Below are 15,000 nucleotides of genomic sequence, written 5' to 3'. Positions count from 1 at the left end.
TAGCAGCGCCTTGGTCCTTCAATCCGGCTTATGTTTTTCCACCGTTTCCTCTCCTCCCGCGTCTGGTCGCCAGAATCAAGCAGGAGTAGGCTTCGGTGATTCTGATAGCACCTGCGTGGCCACGCAGGACTTGGTATGCAGACCTAGTGGACATGTCATCTGTCCCACCATGGACACTGCCAATGAGGCAGGATCTTCTAATACAGGGTCCGTTCAAGCATCCAAATTTAGTTTCTCTATGTCTCACTGCTTGGAGATTGAACGCTTAATTCTATCAAAGCGTGGGTTCTCAGTCAGTTATAGATACTCTGATTCAGGCTAGAAAGCCTGTCACCAGGAAAATCTACCATAAGATATGGCGGAAATATCTTTGTTGGTGTGAATCCAAGGGTTACTCATGGAGTAAGATTAGGATTCCCAGGATATTGTCCTTTCTCCAAGAAGGATTGGAGAAAGGTTTGTCAGCTAGTTCCTTAAAAGGACAAATATCTGCTTTGTCTATCCTGTTACACAAGCATCTGGCAGAAGTACCAGACTTTCAAGCGTTTGCTCAGGCTTTAGTCAGAATCAAGCCTGTCTATAAACCTGTGGCTCCGCCATGGAGTTTGAATCTAGTACTTTCAGTTCTTCAAGGGGTTCCGTTTGAACCTTTACATTCCATAGACATTAAGTTGTTATCTTGGAAATTGTTTTGTTTTTGGTAGCTATCTGTTCTGCTCGAAGAGTTTCAGAATTATCTGCCTTACAGTGTGATTCACCTTACCTGGTGTTCCACGCAGATAAGGTAGTTTTGCGTACCAAGCCTGGTTTTCTTCCTAAAGTTGTTTCTAACAAGAATATTAACCAGGAAATAGTTGTTCCTTCTCTGTGTCCTAATCCATCTTCGAAGAAGGAACGTCTTTTACACAATCTTGATGTAGTTTGTGCTTTAAAGTTCTATTTACAAGCAACTAAGGATTTCAGACAAACATCTTCCTTGTTTATCTATTCTGGTAAGAGGAGAGGTCAGAAAGCGACTGCTACCTCTCATTCCTTTTGGCTGAAAAGCATCATCCGTTTGGCCTATGAGACTGCTGGCCAGCAGCCTCCTGAAAGAATTACTGCTCATTCTACCAGAGCAGTGGCTTCCACATGGGCTTTCAAGAATGAGGCTTCTGTTGAACAGATTTGTAAGGCAGCGACTTGGTCTTCACTGCATACTTTTGCCAAATTTTACAAATTCGATACTTTTGCTTCTTCGGAGGCTATTTTTGGGAGAAAGGTTTTGCAAGCTGTGGTGCCTTCCGTTTAAGGTACCTGTCTTGTTCCCTCCCTTCATCCGTGTCCTAAAGCTTTGGTATTGGTATCCCACAAGTAAAGGATGAATCCATGGACTGGATACACCTTGCAAGAGAAAACAGAATTTATGCTTACCTGATAAATTACTTTCTCTTGCGGTGTATCCAGTCCATGGCCCGCCCTGGCATTTAAGTCAGGTAATTTTTTTTTTAATTTAAACTACAGTCACCACTGCACCCTATGGTTTCTCCTTTTTCTTCCTAACCTTTGGTCGAATGACTGGGGGGTGGAGCTAGAGGGGGAGCTATATGGACAGCTCTGCTGTGTGCTCTCTTAATATCCCACAAGTAAAGGATGAATCCGTGGACTGGATACACCGCAAGAGAGAGTAATTTATCAGGTAAGCATAAATTCTGTTTTAAATTAATTTGATTTAAAGTTTAAATCATTAGTCTGTAAGACTCGATTTAAAGGAACAAAAACCCCAAACATTTTCTTTCCCAATTCGGACAGAGAATACAATTTTAAACGACTTTCCAACTTACTATTATCTAATTTGCTTCATTCTCTTGGTGTCCTTTGTTGAAGAAGCAGCATCACACTACTCGGAGCTAACTGAAATCCAATGACGAGGCTTATGTGCAGCCACCAATCGACACCTCTTGAGGATACCTAGGTATCCCTTTCAACAAAGGATACAGAGAGAACAAAACAAATTAGATAATAGAAGTACATTGGAAAGTTGTTTAAAAAATTTGGTTTATGTCCCTTTAAATGTTATTAACATAAAGGTTTTATTCAAAAGTACTAACTTTTTAGATTATTTTTTGCTGTTATAGAAACTTACTAATTTTAGTTTTGTACTGTTTTAGAGATAATGAAATTATTGGGAGTAATCTCCAGTTTAACGGGTTAAAGGGATATGAAACCCAATTTTTTTTCTTTCATGATTTAGAAAGAGCATGCAATTTTAAACGGCTTTCTAGTTTACTTCTATTATCTAATTTGCTTCATTCTCTTGATATACTTTGCTGAAAAGCATATCTAGATACGCTCAGTAGCTGCTGATTGATGGCTGCACATAGATGGCTCATGTGATTGGCTCATCCATGTGCATTGTTATTTCTTCAACAAAGGATATCTAAAGAATGCAGCAAATTAGATTATATAAGTAAATTGGAATGTTGTTTAAAATAGTATTCTCTACTTGAATCATGAAAGAAAATTTTGGGTTTAGAGTCCCTTTAATCATTCATATTTGATCGGCTTTTCTTTTGGAGAATAAAAATCATTACCTTAACATTTACAAAAAGGATTTAAAGGGACACTGAACCCAAACATTTTTCTTTCGTTATTCAGATAGAGCATGCAATTTTAAGCAACTTTCTAATTTACTCCTATTATCAATTTTTCTTTGTTCTCTTGCTTTATTTGAAAAAGACATCTAAGCTTTTTTTTGGTTTTGCACTTTGGGCAGCACGTTTTTATTGGTGGATGAATTTATCCACCAATCAGCAAGGACAATCCAGGTTGTTCACCAAAAATGGGTCGGCATCTAAACTTACATTCTTGCATTTCAAATAAAGATACCAAGAGAATGAAGAAAATTTGATAATAGGAGTAAATTAGAAAGTTGCTTAAAATTGCATGCTCTATCTGAATCACACAAGAAAAAATTTGGGTTCAGTGTCCCTTCAACTAAAAAAAATAATCATGACAATTTAAACCATTTTATTTAAAACATCATTATGTTTTACTTTAGCTTTTACTGCTTGCTCCTCACACTTGAGTCCTTTTGCAGACCGATTCCACTCCAAACAATTTTCTATTTATTGAGCCTTCTTGAAACTGAGTAAGGGGCTGAATCTTTTGTATATAGAATTGCAGGGGAACAATTGGATTAAAGGGACAGTAAAGTCAAAATAAAATAATTATGATTCAGATAGAATATGGAATTTTAAACAATTTTCCAGTCTACTTCTAATTGGTTTCATTCATTTGGTATCATTTGTTAAAAGCATACTTATGTAGTCTCAGGATCAGGAATGCACTACTGGTTGCTAGCTGCTGATTGGTGGCTGCATATATTTGTCATTTGCTCACCCAATGTGTTTAGCTAGCTCTCAGTAGTATAGTGCTGCTCATTCAACAAAGGATACCAAGAGAATGAAACAAATTAAAAAAAAATTAATTTATTTTTTTTATAAATGTTTTGCTGTATCTGAAGCATAAAAGAAACATTTTGTGTTTATGTCCCCTTTTTTAAGGTCCATTTCTCGTTTATTTTATACATTTTTTGCTGTGAAGATGATGTTTCTGCAGACACCAATTCAGTTTTGAGAACTACAAAAGCAAGAATATGTGATATCTTCTAGATAGGAAACAAATGCCCAGAATAGTCATACTGAAACCTCTGGGAAAGCATGTATTAATACAGGGAGTGCAGAATTATTAGGCAAGTTGTATTTTTGAGGATTAATTTTATTATTGAACAACCATGTTCTCAATGAACCCAAAAAACTCATTAATATCAAAGCTGAATATTTTTGGAAGTAGTTTTTAGTTTGTTTTTAGTTTTAGCTATTTTAGGGGGATATCTGTGTGTGCAGGTGACTATTACTGTGCATAATTATTAGGCAACTTAACAAAAAACAAATATATACCCATTTCAATTATTTATTTTTACCAGTGAAACCAATATAACATCTCAACATTCACAAATATACATTTCTGACATTCAAAAACAAAACAAAAACAAATCAGTGACCAATATAGCCACCTTTCTTTGCAAGGACACTCAAAAGCCTGTCATCCATGGATTCTGTCAGTGTTTTGATCTGTTCACCATCAACATTGCGTGCAGCAGCAACCACAGCCTCCCAGACACTGTTCAGAGAGGTGTACTGTTTTCCCTCCTTGTAAATCTCACATTTGATGATGGACCACAGGTTCTCAATGGGGTTCAGATCAGGTGAACAAGGAGGCCATGTCATTAGATTTTCTTCTTTTATACCCTTTCTTGCCAGCCACGCTGTGGAGTACTTGGACGCGTGTGATGGAGCATTGTCCTGCATGAAAATCATGTTTTTCTTGAAGGATGCAGACTTCTTCCTGTACCACTGGTTGAAGAAGGTGTCTTCCAGAAACTGGCAGTAGGACTGGGAGTTGAGCTTGACTCCATCCTCAACCCGAAAAGGCCCCACAAGCTCATCTTTGATGATACCTGCCCAAACCAGTACTCCACCTCCACCTTGCTGGCGTCTGAGTCGGACTGGAGCTCTCTGCCCTTTACCAATCCAGCCACGGGCCCATCCATCTGGCCCATCAAGACTCACTCTCATTTCATCAGTCCATAAAACCTTAGAAAAATCAGTCTTGAGATATTTCTTGGCCCAGTCTTGACGTTTCAGCTTGTGTGTCTTGTTCAGTGGTGGTCATCTTTCAGCCTTTCTTACCTTGGCCATGTCTCTGAGTATTGCACACCTTGTGCTTTTGGGCACTCCAGTGATGTTGCAGCTCTGAAATATGGCCAAACTGGTGGCAAGTGGCATCTTGGCAGCTGCACGCTTGACTTTTCTCAGTTCATGGGCAGTTATTTTGCGCCTTGGTTTTTCCACACGCTTCTTGCGACCCTGTTGACTAATTTGAATGAAACGCTTGATTGTTCGATCACTCTTCAGAAGCTTTGCAATTTTAAGAGTGCTGCATCCCTCTGCAAGATATCTCACTATTTTTGACTTTTCTGAGCCTGTCAAGTTCTTCTTTTGACCCATTTTGCCAAAGGAAAGGAAGTTGCCTAATAATTATGCACACCTGATATAGGGTGTTGATGTCATTAGACCACACCCCTTCTCATTACAGAGATGCACATCACCTAATATTCTTAATTGGTAGTATGCTTTCGAGCCTATACAGCTTGGAGTAAGACAACATGCATAAAGAGGATGATGTGGTCAAAATACTAATTTGCCTTATAATTCTGCACTCCCTGTAGAATTAAAGGGACATAAAACCCATTTTTGTTTCATAATTCAGATAGAGATTGGGATTTTAAACAACTTTACTTCTATTATCTACTTTGTATTGCTCTTTTGATATCCTTTGTTGAAAAGGATATATCGGTAGACTCAGGAGATGCTGATTGGTGGCTGCACATATATGCTTCTTGTCATTGGCTTTCAGTTAGCTCCCAGTAGTGCTATATGTCTTCTTCAACAAAGGATACCAAGAGAATGAAGCACATTTATATAATAGAAGTAAGTTGCAAAGTTGTTTAAAATTGTATTCTCTGAGTCAGGAAAGAACATTTTAGGGTTTTATGTTCCTTTAATGTACCAAAAAAATAAACATCACAGCCATGATCCTCAATGGAATGTTGGCAGCGCGAGGCACCACCCTGCCATTTTTGGAATTCACCGGAATGCAGCGAATGCAAACTGAGCATTACAAAAAAAAAAAGCTGCAATAAGTATTAAAAAACAAAAAAAAAAAAAAACATAACAGCCCGCAATAAGTATTAAAAAAAACCCCTAACCGTCCGCAATAAGTAATAAAAAAAAAAAAAAAGTCCACGAATTAAGAAAAAAAGGAAAATACCCAATAAAATTATTAACTCCTAAATACGCCAACCACAACATCGCAAACTACCGAATACATCTATTAACCCCTAATCTGCCAACCCCCACAACGCATTAAACCTAATTTACCTATTAACTCCTAAACCGGCAACCCCCACAACACAAAACTAATTTCATGACTTAGCCCCCTAACCTAACTCCCCCTAAATTGATCCCTTAATTACATTTAAAAAAATTACATTAATCTAACATTACAGAAAATAATAAACACTATTCAAAATAAAAAAATTAAACCTAATCCCTATAAAATTAAAAAAGCCCCCCAAAATAAACACCCCCTAATCTAAGAATAAACTACCAATAGCCCTTAAAAGGGCTTTTTGTAGGACATTGCCCTAAAGAATTCAGCTCTTTTACATTAAAAATAAACAAGTCTCCCCTAACAGGTTTTTTTAATTTGTGGGGTTGTTTTACTAACACTAATAAACCTAAACTACCCATTGCCCCTATTTAACTGCATTTAGCTCTTTAGCTCTTTTGCAAATTGCCCAATAAATCCTAATCTAAAAAAACAACCCCCCCAAAATAAAAAAAACAACCAAACACTAAAGCCCCAAATAGGTACTCATGGTTTCAGAATTCCGGTCGGAGAAGGTCATCTTTCAGGCGGGTCCATCTTCATCCACAGCGAGGGCAGAGAGGAGGTCCGGAGCTGTCTTCCCAGATGTGGTGGTCTTCCCAGATGTGCGCGGAGCGGTCTTGCCAGATGTGGCGATCCTTGGTGGCGGTCCTCGGCGAAGGCATGGAGGTTCCGCTTCATGCGATCGTCCGCCGAAGATTGATTTCAAGGTACCCCATATTTGATTGGAACAGCCAATAGGAATTCAGTAGCTCTAATCCTATTGGCTGTTTTGAAAACTTCAGCCAATAGGAATGCAAGGTACCCCAAATTGATTGCGGTACCTTGCATTCAATTTTAAGTATACGACGGACATCGGATGAAGAGGAGCCTCCATGCCGCCGCGGACCACCGCCGCCACAGATGACCATTGTCTAGGATCACTACATCTTGGAAGACCGCTCCGAACCTCCGCTCCGTGTCGCCTTCACTGTGGATGAAGATGATGGACCCGCCTGGAAGAAGACCTCCGCCAGAACTTCTGAAACCGTTAGTACCTATTTGGGGCTTTAGTGTTAGTTTTTTTTTTTTTTTTTTTTTGTAGGTTAGGGTTTTTTGGGCAATTTAAAAAAGAGCTGAATGCCCTTTTAAGGGCAGTGAAAAAGAGCTGATTGCCCTTTTAAGGGCAATGTCCATACAAATGCTCCTTTAGGGGCAATGGGCATTTTAGGTTTATTAGTGTTAGTTTTTTTTTATTTTGGGGGAGTTTGGGGGTGGTGGGTTTTACTGTAATTTTTATTATTTTGGATAGCTTTGTTTATTTTTATTTTCTGTATTTTTACTTTTTTATTTTTGTTGCTTGGGGGGTTGCATTTTTAACAAATAGACTGCCCTCTGGGTGCTATATAATTAAAAACAAATAATTTCAGGATGACTTACCTTAGGATCATAATCTTAAATAGAAACTATATTTAGATGGATTTAAAAAAAAAAAAATAAAAAAAAAATTAAAGCCTGTTTTTTTTTAAAAAAAAAAAGAAAACAAACAAAAAAACCCACCAAAACAATCCACCCTGACCACAACTAACACTTCATTTTTTATTTTATTTTATTTTCCCCCCTGGAGTAAATAAATTGTAGCGTGTGTGTTTTTTTGTTTCGTTTTGTTTTTGTGGTAAGGAAAGATAATTTTATGTAGTTCCAACAAACCTTGAATTGCAAGTTGTGAAGGTGATTAATCTCACTAACATACCCCAACAATAAAAAAGACCCAGGTGCCTTGATGTTTAAAGGGACAGTGTACAATATAATTTTCATAAATAAAAAGAGAGAAGCGCCCAACCTGGGAGCGAACAATAGCATAATAGCTTGTTCAATGGCTAGTTACCACCCTAGAAGCAGCCTCTTTTTGCTCAATATGTGACTTTTACAGAGAAGAACTTTCCTGTAGCATATCAGTCTGATCCTGATTTAACAGTGCAGTCCAGCCCCGAAATACCAGGCAATCCCTCTCTGAACGAGAGAAATGGCAAAAACCCCAGATGTACGTTTCGGCCTATTGTGGGCCTCGTCAGTGAGGTGCAGCCATATCCCTCTAGGCACACTGAGCAACGGGTCCACGTCTGGATTCCCGCATCACACTTAGGGAGACTTCCCCAAGTGTCATTATTAGCATAAATAAAAAGAGAGAAGTGCTCAACCTGGGAACGGACAATAGCATAATAGCTTGTTCTATGGCTTGTTTGCCATGTGCTGCTGGCAGCCATTTTACTCACCTCTCTTGCTGACTCTGGTGCATACTGCGTGATGCTGCTAATTTCCTGCACTTCCTTTTATGGCCAGACTGGTATACATCATCTGTTCAGTATGCTTTGCCCTTGCGTTGTCTCAGACCTGTTTGCGAGAGCTCCTGTGTATTACCTGGCTGTCTGACGTCCCTCCTGGTTCCTGATCCCTGGCTTGTTCCTGACTCTGCTGTTCTCCTTGTTCCTGATTCCGGCTCGTCTGACTACTCGCTTTGGCTCCTGACTTGGCTCGTCTGACTACCAGCTCTGGTTTTGATTCCTGGCTTATTTGACTTGTGGACTTTTTATTATTTTTTTGCTATTAATAAAGGTGTGATTATTTTTGCACTTCTCGTCTGATTCCTGGCACCCTGATATTACGCAAGGGCCATGAATCCTGATGATGCTAATAATCCACCTTTACCTGCCATCATTTCCAGGATGGATGAACAGGATCACCGCTTGGATCAATTTGCACTAGCCCTGCAAACCCTGCTCACTCGCACTGCACATTTCGATCAAAGTGTCCCGCAAGATATGGCTGCTCCTGTTTTTATGCTGCTGCACCTAGTCCTACCAGGAGCATGTCAGGTTCTGCACCTCTACCTCGGCGATATGGAGGCGATCCTAATCAGTGCAGAGGGTTTTTGAACCAGGTGGGCATTTACTTTGAGATGTTACCTCAGGCGTTTCCCTCTGACAGAGCTAAGGTGGGATTTCTCATCTTGTTGCTCTTGCCTTGGCTAATCCCTTGTGGGAGACTAATAAACCTGTGGTTTCAAATTACCCTGAATTTGTGGCCTCCTTTCGCAGGGTATTTGACGTTCCGGCTCGCTCCTCCTCTGCTGCTAAACAACTCATGTCCATTCAGCAAGGTACAAAATCTGTTGCTCAGTATGCTATTGAGTTCCGTACGCTTGCCGCAGAGGTAGGTTGGAACAATGAAGCCCTTGTTGCTGCCTTCTTTCATGGGCTCTCTGATGCGATTAAAGACAAAGTTGCTGCCAGAGATTTACCAGAAGATCTCGAGGCATTGGTGTCTTTTTTTTTTTTTTTCCCCCTGAGTCACCAGGTACTGCTGAGCCGATGCAGTTGGGATTCACGTGTCTCTCCGCGGTGGAGAGGGCCTTTAGGAGGAGGGAGGGGCTCTGCCTCTATTGTGGGTTACAGGGCTACCTTTTGACGTCTTTTCCTACACGGCCGGGAAACGCTCACACCTAAGGTCCTGTCGGGGGCAGGCCTTGGGGGGTTTATCCTCGTCCCCGGAACCGCTAAAGGAGAAACCTTTGGTCACGGTTGTCCTTTCCTGGGTGGACTCCTCCATAGTCACCCAGGTTCTTGTTGACTCCGGTGCTGCAGGCTATTTCATTGACATTGATTTTGTATCAAATCACTCCATTCCTGTTTTGCCTCGGTCCGTTCCGCTTGCTATTTAGGCCAGTGATGGCAGGCCCCTTCAGCCCACACTCGTTACTCACGAAACTGCTCCGCTATCCATGGCTGTTGGGGCTCTCCATTTTGAAACCCTCCAGTTCCAGGTGATTAACTCTCTGCATTTTCCGGTTGTTCTGGGTTATCCCTGGCTCCAAAAGCACAATCCCAGTCTCGAATGGGGCAGGTCCGAAATTTTGTTGTGGTCTGAACAATGTATTTCCACTTGTCTTCAGAAACCAGTTAGTCTTGTGCACTTCTTCGGTATCTCAATTGCCAGAGGAGTACCGATAGTTCCTAGACGTTTTTGACAAGGTACGTGCCGGTACGTTACCGCCTCACCGGTGCCATAGACCTGCAACCCGGAGCCATTCCTCCTCGGGGCCGGGTTTACCCTCTGTCTGTTGCGGAGAATTGTGCTATGGAGGAGTATGTTGCCGATGCTCTGTCACGAGGGATCATCGCAAATCCTGCTCCCCTGCAGGGGCTGGCGGCTTCTTTGTGAAGAAAAAGGGTGGCGAGTTAAGACCATGCATCAATTATAGGGTCCTATTCCGCTCATTACGGAACTCTTTGACCGCCTCAAGGGAGCTACGGTCTTTACTAAACTTGATTTGAGAGGAGTGTACAATCTCGTTAGGATCAAGGATGGCCACAAATGGAAAATGGCATTTAACACCAGGAGCGGGCATTATGAGTATCTTGTAATGCCCTTTGACCTATGTAATGCTCCTGCTGTTTTCCAGGATTTATTAATGATGTCCTACGAGATATGTTGCAACAGTGTGTTGTGCTGTACATAGACGACATCCTCATACACTCACCCACACTTGGGGCTCATGGTTCTGATGTTACATGGGTTCTTCAGAGACTACGTGAGAATGGCCTGTTTTGTAAACTCGAGAAATGTGAGTTCCATCAGACTCAAGTAACCTTCCTAGGTTATGTTATCTCTGTTGCAGGGTTCTCCATGGATCCTGACAAGTTATCTGCAGTTCTGCAGTGGCCTCGCCTATTTGGTCTTCGGTCTATTCAACATTTTTTGGGGTTCACAATTGCTATAGAAAGTTTATTAAAAACCTTTCTTCCTTGGTCAAACCTATCACAGACATGACCCGAATGATCCACTCCATTGGTCACCTACTGCCATTAAGGCCTTTGATAGTCTTTAGACTGCGTTACTGACGCTCCAGTTCTGGCTCATCCTAACCCTGTCCTGTCTTGAGGTTGATGCGTCTGAGACTGGAGTAGGTGCCCTTTTGTCTCAACGTCCTACGCCTGACGGTTCCTTGCATCCGTGTGTTTTCTAAGAAATTGTCTCCAGCGGAGTGCAATTATGAAATTGGCGACAGGGAATTACTGGCCATAATTTTGGCACTCAAGAAATGGAGGAATCTTCTCGAGGGTACTAGCGTGCCAGTGCTTATTCTTACTGACCACAAGAATTTAAATTATCTACCTGAAGCAAAACGTTTGTCACCCCGACAGGCCAGATGGGCGCTATTTTTGTCTCGGTTTAATTATGTGGTCTCCTACCTGCCTGGTAGTAAGAATGTTAGGGCTGATGCCCTCTCTCGACAATTTTCGCCTCTGTCCAAGGAGGAGTCTGTACCTACTCCAGTTATACCTCCTGACCATATTTTGGCTACCATATGTACTAATTTGACGTCTCCCTTGGGGGAGGATATCCTGGCTGCACAAACAAATGCACCTCCTGAGAAGCCTAGTGGTGTTTTGATCCTGAGAATCTTCGAACTAAACTTTTGCACACTTTCCTTTATCCTAAAGCCGCAGGTCACCCAGGCAAGAACCAAATTATTTGATCTGTCACTCGACAATTCTGGTGGCCAGGTCTTCGTTCTGATGTTGCTGCGTATGTTGCCTCCTGCTGAGTTTGTGCACAGAATAAAACTCCTCGACTTCTTCCTGTGGGTCTTCTTTAAATTATTGCTAATGGTGAGCGTCCTTGGACACATCTTTCTATGGACTTCATTGTCGAGCTCCCTGTTTGCAATGGCAATACTGTTTTCCTTATGGTGTTTGGTGCTGCGGAACAGTCTAATCAAGCTCTGGAACAGTTCCTCCGTTGCTATGTCTCAGATCACCACAATAATTGGTATGAACTGTTACCTTGGGCAGAGTTTGCTTGTAATAGCGCTATTAATGCTTCCTCCAAGTTATCCCCGTTCATTGCAAATTATGGGTTTCAACCATCCTTGTTGCCCGATTCATTCATGTCTCAGGGTATTCCGGCTTTGGAGGAGCATCTCCGGCAACTCCGTTCCACGTGGGTGCAGATTCAGGACTGCCTTCATTGTTCTATGCAGTGCCAAAAGTTTCAGGCTGATCGTATGCGTCTGCCTGCGCCTTCCTACCAGATTGGTGAGAGAGTTTGACTGTCCTCCCGCAACTTGAACCTTTGTGTGCCTTCCAATAAACTGGCTCCCCGTTATGTTTGTCCTTTTCGAATACTCTGACGGGTCAATCCTGTGGCCTACGCTCTTGACCTTCCTCCTGCAATGCGCATCTCCAATGTTTTTCATGTCTCCCTCTTGAAACCATTGGTTGGTTTGTAATCGGTTTACCACTGTGTTGACTTGTCCCCGTCCTATCTTTGTTGAGAACCATGAGGAGTATGAGGCCAGCAGCATTACTGACTCTCATATGTCCAGGGGCCGTGTACAGTATTTGGTTCACTGGAGTGGCTACGGTCCTTAGGAGCATTTATGCGTTCCCTCCTCTGATGTTCATGCTCCCGCCCTCCTCCGTGCCTTCCATGCCAGTTTCCCCAATAAGCCTTTTGTCCTCCCGCGGGGGAGGGGTCATTGAGGGGAGGGTACTGTCAGGGCTGTCTGACGTCCCTCCTGGTTCCTGATCCCTGGCTTGTTCCTGACTCTGCTGTTCTCCTTGTTCCTGATTCCGGCTCGTCTGACTACTCGCTTTGGCTCCTGACTCGGCTCGTCTGACTACCAGCTCTGGTTTTGATTCCTGGTTTGTTATTTGACTTGTGGACTTTTTATTATTTTTTGCTATTAATAAAGGTGTGATTATTTTTGCACTTCTCGTCTCAGTCTGATTCCTGGCACCCTGACAGTTTCTCTACTGTTCTCCCTCTGGGGGTGAATATATTTGGCCTTGGGCCCTTCGTTGCAGGCTAGGCCTGCTTGGGTTCAGATCCTTCTGTCCATATTTCAGACTTGTGGCGCCTGTTCTGCCTGGCTGATCTGGTTAAGGCGCTGAGTGTTTCACATTATTAATATTCTTGTTTTTAATTTACAAGTTCTGCTGAGCATTCTGGAAGGACCTAAGGGTTTTTGTGGCGTGGAGGATTGGTACAGTCCTCAACTTTTTTAGCTGGTCGTCTGGGATTCGGTGGAGTTCCGCTGTCGCACATTTGTTTCCGATGTCAGTTGGGACTTAGTGTTCCTTCCCGCGTGGGTGAAGGTTTGGAGGATTTAGGGCCTCCTTGCCGCTGGTTCCTGGCGGTCTTGCCTTTTAGGGGCTTTTTGGACTTGTTCCTTTGTGATTCTCTTCTTTAGGGACTTCCGGACTTGTCCGTTTATCCTAGCGGTTTAGCCATCTTCTGGGAGGGCCTGTGGCCTTTGCCTTTTTTTGGGAGTTAATCTTTTCCCTATCGGGGAAGATAGGCTGTGTTGTCTCCTTCTCCAAGCTTTGCTCAGGGGGTTTTCTCCTGGGGTTAGGATGCTTTGCATTCTTTCCTTAGGTGGGTTCCTCTGGTTACGTACTTTGAGGTGTTTATGGAGACGTTTAGGGGCACACTGCGTGGCCTTGTGGTTGCTTTAGCCTTGTTCTACTCCTTTGGACGACTTGGTCCTCGATGTTTTCCCTTGGTCTTGACTGTCTTGGTGGTATTCGGCAAATCTTCTGGGCTCTAGAGTCTTGTAGTAACTCTGTTGTGCTCTTGCTCCTTTTGGAGTAATGGACTCCGGCAAGGGGTATTCTCGAGTGACTCTTGTTTTCTGTTTTTCCGGGTTAGTCCGGTCATTACCCTGTGAGGTCTGATTTCAGACAGATATTTGTGTTCCCTGGGGGGTGGTTGGTTCCACACATTTCTGGGCTTGGGCCTAAAGTTTTTGTCTTGGATATTTCCGGATGTCCGGAACCTTATGATCCTGTGACTGGTTCAGTGCGTTCCAGTTTTTCCAGGGAACATTGGCCATGACTCATGGTCTAGTTAGTTGGGCTGCTTGCAGGTTGGCTAGGATCTGTGCGTTTTTGGATACACACCTTTTGGTCTGTCCTGTCCTTTTGAATAATGGGTGCTCTCCTTCATTGGGAGTTCTGCGTTTTTGTGTCTGGATGATTTCCATTCAGCTTTTGTTTTCATCAGGCTACGGCGTCCTGTTTGGGTCTTGTGCGCTGTTATTCTTCTTTTGTAGTTTTGTTCTTCTTTAGGAGGTGGAATTCCTCTGTCGGGAAGTTGGCTGTCCTGTCTTGTGGGCAGGTGATTGGAATATTTTACCCTATAGTGGGTTGTTCTGTTCAATCTGTGGAGATTGAAGTCTCCGTGTTGAGACTGTCATTAGTATCATGCTGGGTCTTATGGGGGTCTACTGCATTTCTCCGTTCATCTCTGAGGTTCTCTTGGGAGTTCCTAATTGAGGGCCTTATTTGAGTTGGCACCCGAGCTCTATTGGGGTGGCTAGGTCCGTCCCATTCTGGGCTGGAGATTGGGGTCTTTTTGTACCCCTTCTTGTCAGATCTGCCGGTCGCTGGGCTGCTGTTGGGAGCAGAATCTGGGATCTGGGGTGTGCCCTTGAGTCTTGAGGTACGGTGAGCCGCTTTGAGGTTTCGGTGCTTCTCTATGTTCAGGTTACGCAAGTTGCATTGGTGTCTTGTGGATAGCCTGTGATGTGTCCACTTTCGCAGTTTGAAGGTGGGGTTGGTGCTCTGATCTGGTATTATGGTTAGAGCAACAGCTTAGGTATTTTGACAACTCAGGTTTGATTCCCATTACTGGGAAGTGTATTTTTATCAAATCTACTTCAGCTGCTCTTTACTTGCTTTGCAAGTATTTTTGTTTACAAGTCATCCTGGTATGACTATTGCGTGTGCTTGATGCAGGTGTTTCTATCTGGGTCTGCGACACGTATTTTGGCTTTTGAATATCTTGATATTCTGAGTTCCTTGTGACTTGAGGACTTCGTCTTCAGTTGTTGTTTAGGTGCGTTTGCACTGTAATAGAAGTTTTCTTCACTGTTTTCGGATCCCGGTCCTAATCTTGTGGTTTCTGTACTCTTTGGGGTATACGGTTCCTCCCCTTGTTTCTCAGGACTGGTTTTTGGTCTCT

At 42.6% G+C, this 15,000-nt stretch overlaps 1 protein-coding gene across 1 annotated transcript in view; it reads left to right on the top strand.

Annotated features, from left to right (window-relative positions):
* KMT2A (lysine methyltransferase 2A) overlaps positions 1-15,000 on the top strand; it is a 555,423-nt gene that overhangs the window by 60,969 nt on the left and 479,454 nt on the right. The gene's annotated exons all lie outside the window — the stretch shown is intronic.

Source organism: Bombina bombina, chromosome 8 (assembly GCF_027579735.1).
Source record: "Bombina bombina isolate aBomBom1 chromosome 8, aBomBom1.pri, whole genome shotgun sequence".
Lineage (NCBI taxonomy): Eukaryota > Metazoa > Chordata > Amphibia > Anura > Bombinatoridae > Bombina > Bombina bombina.
The sequence above is the reverse complement of the archived record's forward strand: the minus strand, read 5'-3'. Positions and strand labels throughout refer to the sequence as shown.